Source organism: Pinus tabuliformis, chromosome 5_2 (genome assembly GCF_031772625.1).
Source record: "Pinus tabuliformis cultivar Carrire ecotype Pingquan chromosome 5_2, CPIR1, whole genome shotgun sequence".
NCBI lineage: Eukaryota > Viridiplantae > Streptophyta > Pinopsida > Pinales > Pinaceae > Pinus > Pinus tabuliformis.
In genome coordinates, this window is record NC_142306.1 from 696,868,141 (window position 1) to 696,874,140 (window position 6,000).

The following is a 6,000-nucleotide window of genomic DNA, read 5'->3' on the forward strand; positions in this document are numbered from 1 at the left end:
GAAGATTAAGTTGAAGAGTTGAAATAGTGTGAGATAGTTGTTCTTACTTTTAGTTGGATTTAATATAGATTTCATCTTCATTTTCATTCAGCAGCAGAGATACTGGGCCGATGTCATTAGTCCTTTATTTGATGTCTTTATTTTCCTTTAAGAGCTGATTTTATTGCAGTTGTTGTTCAAGCTTTCTTGTAGAATACTTTTTAAGTTTTGAGAAATCATTTAGAGATCACCACAATCATCCACATTTCACTTACTTTATTACATTTCCATCACATCACAGTAGGAAAGATACATTCGAAAACAAACTTAAAAAAAGCTAAAAACGACAAAAGACTAAGAAAACGGTTACCTAAGTACATATAGTACACCTCACTTCATCAGCTTACGAGCCCCGGGTTGACATTTAAAAGTTGCAATTTAGACATCACTAAATTGACCAAACATTTTGGCGCCGTTGCCGGGGAAGTGAAATTAGGTAGCCAATTTCTAAAAAAAAAAATTAAGAAAATTTCAAGGAAGGAAAATTGATAACCTCTCAAAGTATGCTCTCCTCTTGCACCTAGAGTGATCTGGAGGATCAGAAAAGAGAAAGTTATTGGTTTAATAGTTTCTTGAGTATGCTCTCTTCTTGCACCTAGAGTGACCTGGAAGATCAGAAAGAGAATTATTAGCCCGACTTGAAGAAAAATAAAAAAAAATGACATGCATAGAGCAAGAGATTCTAGGGGAAGGTTTTTAGCTAGAGCCAAGAGTTCGATTTTTACAAGTCCATCTACTTCAAGGAATAGACAAGAGACACCTCCATCATCTTCAACTTACACTCCTAGCCCTAGGATTCCTGGAATTCAAGAGGCAGGAGTCGACTCTCCCACACCTTCCATCGAATATGAACTAGAAAGAGATCCTTTCCTTCCTTCTACAGAGAGACAAATTGTAATTGAAGAAGTAGAATCATCTGAAGAAGAGGGAGAAATTCCTTCTCATACACCCTTAGTAGAAGAACCAGAAGACTCTGAAGTCTCCAGGGAAACTACCATGACAGAGGAAGGAGCAACTGGATTTGGTAGAGGTAGAGGTAGAGGAGGAGGAGGAAACAATGGAGGAGGTAGAGGTAACATTGGGGGAAATAGGGATGGAGATAACTCATTTGGATTTCCTATAGTCGATGAGGACTCCCGAGCCACCATGAAAAACATCTCACCATCTGTCCTCCCAAACTTCCATGGGTTAAGGAATGAGGACCCTGAAACATTTCTATTTGAGTTTGAAGTCATGTGTCGAACTTATGATTATCTGGAAGACTCTCAAAAACTCAAACTGTTTCCTTCAACATTGAAAGGAGCAGCCTTGAAATGGTTCATGGGATTACTCACTCAATCCATTAGGTCTTGGAATGATATGAAACAAACATTTTTGGATAGGTACCTGGACTATTGTATGCCCACCAATCACAAGGATGAGGTATTCAAGATGGTGCAAAGAGAAGATGAAAACTTGGAGGATTTACTTGAAAGATTTCAATACAACCTGAAAAGAGAAAAAATGAGTAACTTAGATGAGGAGACCTTGAAAGCCCTTCTATTAAAAGCCATTAGAGATGAATGGATAGATATTTTGAACATGATGGGGAAGGGAGATATATCTCAACTTCCACTTTCTGATATAGCAGAATTATGTGTCCATCTCTCAAGGGGGAAATTTAAAACTCAAAAAGGGCCTAGAGATCCTTCTCTCATCAAAGCAAATAAACCTGCAACTGGATCAGTAAGTAGGGCTGAGATTGGCAACATGCTTGATGAATTCAAAACTGATATCTTAGGGAGTCTTAGTGAGCAACTAGACACCCTTAAGATTCACAATAAGCAGAAAGCAGAAGCTGAGGCTTTGGCCATCTTTTGCCCAAAGTGTAGAAAGAAACATGCTCTAAGGGAATGTCCCTTGGATGCAAAAGTTGTAGAAACATGTGTAATTTGTTCAGAGAATCATGAGACCAAGGATTGTCCTTCAATTCCTGGGCTCAAAGCTGTCTTTCAAGAAGATCCAAATACAATCGAATCCCTCTGTTTTGTTGCAAGGAGACCTTGGCAGGGGCAACAAAATCAAGGGTTTAGCAACTCTATGAATTTTCAACCCCCACCAAATTGGAATCCTTGGCAACAACCTTGGTCCCAACCTCAAAATCCTTTTCAATCATGGGTACAAGGTATGCAAAATCCTTATGGGAGATTTGCTCAATTTTACCAATATCCTCTATCTTTTCAAAACCAACAGGCTCCACAACTTCCAAATCAAAATCCACAACTATCATTGCCATTTCCACAACAACAACAACAACAACCTTCTCAACAGAATCCAAATTCTCAACTCTTGCTTCCATTCCAACAGAAGTCAAATCAACTTCCTTCTCAGCCATTGCCAAACCCCAATAATAAAAACCCTCAAGATGCTTACATGATGGAAGGTAAAAAATTTCCTACCTATATGATTGTTCCTCTCAATGAAGTACAACTCAGATCAGGTAGAGTCCTAGATAAACCTTCTATAAATGCTCAAGAGCAAAGCATTTTTGAGGAAGAGTCTCTTGAAGCCAATAAGGGTTCTGAAGCATCTCTTCAAAACCCAAACACTCAAAAAGAAAAAGAAAAAGAATTAACCCCCACAACTCCCATAGTTGAGCAACCTGCATCTTTATCCACACCTCCTTTTCCTGAAAGATTACAAATTGACAAAGGAGTGGAAAAACAAATTTGGTTGCCTGACTATAATTTTCTAGATGAATTGAAGAATGTCTGTATCAAGATTCCCTTGTTACAAGCCATTAAAGAGATTCCTATTCTAGCAAAAACAATAAAGGAGTTAAGTCTTAAAAGACCAGGAAGGAAACCAAGAGATACCAGAAGGATCCACCTGGTAGGGAAAATTGCAGATATCATGATGGGAAAAATTACTATGCAGAAATATGTAGATCCCGGTAGCCCAATTGTTAAAACACATATCAATGGGGTAGAAATACCAAATACTTTGATTGATTTAGGGGCTGCTATCAACATCATGAGTAGACAGACTATGGAACAGCTAAAACTTCCTAACCTTCTTTTTACACCTACTTTATTGCAACTTGCAGATCGATCAATTATTAAACCAGATGGTGTATTAGAAGACATTCCAGTCTCCTTAGACTCTTGGGAATATCCAGTGGTTTTCATGATTTTAACTCCCAAGAGTAATCTAGGAGGACATCCTCTTATTCTAGGAAGACCTTGGCTAGCCACAGCTGATGCTTTCATAAGTTGTAGGTCTGGGGATATGTATATTTCTGATGGTAATTCGACAAAGAAGTTCAATCTATATCCTCCAACAAAAGCAATTACAGAAATAGGAGATAATGAGTGGGTTGATGATGAAGAGACTATACAACCTGTCTTTACCATTTCTGAGATTAGTGAAGATAGTCAAATTCTGAACACATTAGAAAACTTTGAACCATCTTCAGAATATGACCACACACAATTTCAGTTGGATTCTGACATCGAGTGTCTATCATCTAGACAAATGTCTCTTTTCTCTATGGAAGAATTTGGTAGTTCTGCCATTGAGATTTTTCTAGGAAAAACATTGAATATCAACAAAAACTTGGAAAAATCACAACAGGAAGAGCTAACCAAAATCTTGCAAAAACATTCTACTGCATTTGCATGGGAGTATACTGATATGAAAGGTATTGACCCTAAGACTTGCATTCATCACATCTACATTGAGGAAAATAGTAGACCAATCAGACAACCTCAAAGAAGGATGAATCCAAACCTTAGAGAGATAGTGAAAGAAGAGCTCCAAAAGTTACTTAATGTAAACTTCATTTATCCAATTTCAGATAGCCGATGGGTTTCTCCCTTGGTTATAGTACCTAAAAAGAATGGTAAATGGACGGTTTGCATTGATTACAGGGAATTAAACAAAGCAACTTTGAAGGATCACTTTCCTTTACCCTTTATTGATTAGGTATTAGATACTTTAGCAGGCAAAAAGTATTTCTCATTTTTGGATGGTTTTAGTGGTTACAATCAGATTCAGGTAGCACCTGAAGATCAGGACAAAACCACATTTACTTGTCCATGGGGAACTTTTGCTTACCGAGTACTTCCTTTTGGATTATGTAATGCACTTGCAACATTTCAAAGGGCAGTACTAGGAATCTTTTCTGATCTAATTCATGATTGTGTAGAGGTCTACATGGATGATTTTACAGTTTATGGTAATTCATTTGAAGAGGCATTAGAGAATTTGGAAAAAGTCCTTATAAGATGTAAAGAAACAAATCTTTCATTAAGTCATGAGAAATGCTTTATGATTTTTACTGAAGGGATTGTTTTAGGACATCATATTTCAGGAGATGGAATTAAAGTTGATAGATCAAAAGTTGAAGTCATCTCCAAGTTGCCTATTCCAAATTGTCAAAAAGATGTTAGAAGTTTTCTTGGATTTACTGGATATTATAGAAGATTTATTGAAAACTTCACTAAGATAGCATCTCCACTTTTCAAATTACTTACAAAAGACTGTGAATTCAATTGGGATCCTGACTGTCAATCTGCATTTGAAACTTTAAAAACAAGAATATCTGAAGCACCCATTTTGAGAGGGCCAAATTGGAAACTTCCTTTCCATATTTCTACAGATGCTTCAGATACAGCTCTAGGAGCTGTGTTGGGTCAAAAGGATTTAGTTCCTTATGCCATTTACTACACCAGTAAAAATTTGACTCCTACTGAGTTAAATTATACTGTGACTGAAAAAGAGTTCTTAGCCATTGTTCATGCAATCAACAAGTTTAGACACTATATAACTGGCTATGAAACTTTTGTCCATACTGATCATTCTGCAATTAGATATCTCATGAACAAACCTGTTACTAATGGAAGAGTTACAAGATGGCTTTTACTTTTACAAGAATTCAATATTACTGTGTTAGATAGACCAGGGAAACAAAATACAGTAGCTGATTTCTTGTCTAGAATCCAAAATACTAACGAAGATTCTCCTGTAGAGGATAAGTTTCCAGATGAATATTTGTTTGCAGTAACTACTAAAACTCCTTGGTATGCAGATATTGCTAACTATTTGGTTACAGGGAAGCTACCTCCACACTTATTTCCTAATGAGAAAAGGAAAATTATTCAGGAGAGTTCAAATTATTCATGGATTTCTAATGAATTGTTCAAAACAGGGCTAGATTGTGTGATCAGAAGATGTGTTCAGGAAGATGAAATGCCTGACATCCTTAAGGCATGTCATGATGAACCGTGCGGTGGACACTTTGCTGACAAGAGGACGGCCTATAAAATCCTTTCTTTAGGATATTATTGGCCTTCTCTCTTCAAAGATGCAAAACAATATGTTAGAAGGTGTGATAGCTGCCAAAGAGTTGGGAGACCAACTCTTTCAAATGAAATGCCATTACAGCCACAGGTACTCATCAAACCCTTTGAAAAATGGGCTTTAGATTTCATTGGACCTATTAATCCACCATCTAGACAAAAGAAGTATATATTGGTTTGCACTGATTATGTTACTAAATGGGTAGAAGCCAAGGCATTGCCTTCTGCCACTGAAAATTCGGTTGTTCAATTTCTTTTTGAGGATATTTTTACTCGTTTTGGTGTCCCAAGAGAAATTGTGACAGATCAGGGAAGTCAATTTACATCTAACTTTATGGAGAAGCTGATGGAAGAATACAAAATCAAGCACAGAAAATCTACTCCGTACCACCCACAAGCAAATGGTCAAGTGGAATCCACAAACAAAGTTCTTGAGAGCATCATCACCAAAACTGTTCATCTCCACAAAAGAGATTGGGCAGAAAGGCTTCCTGAAGCCTTATGGGCCTATAGAACTACATGGAGGAATACAATAGGACATTCTCCCTATGAACTTGTTTATGGGAAAGAAGTCCTGCTCCCCATTGAGTTTCAAGTTAAGACCTTCAAGATGGCAGTTCAG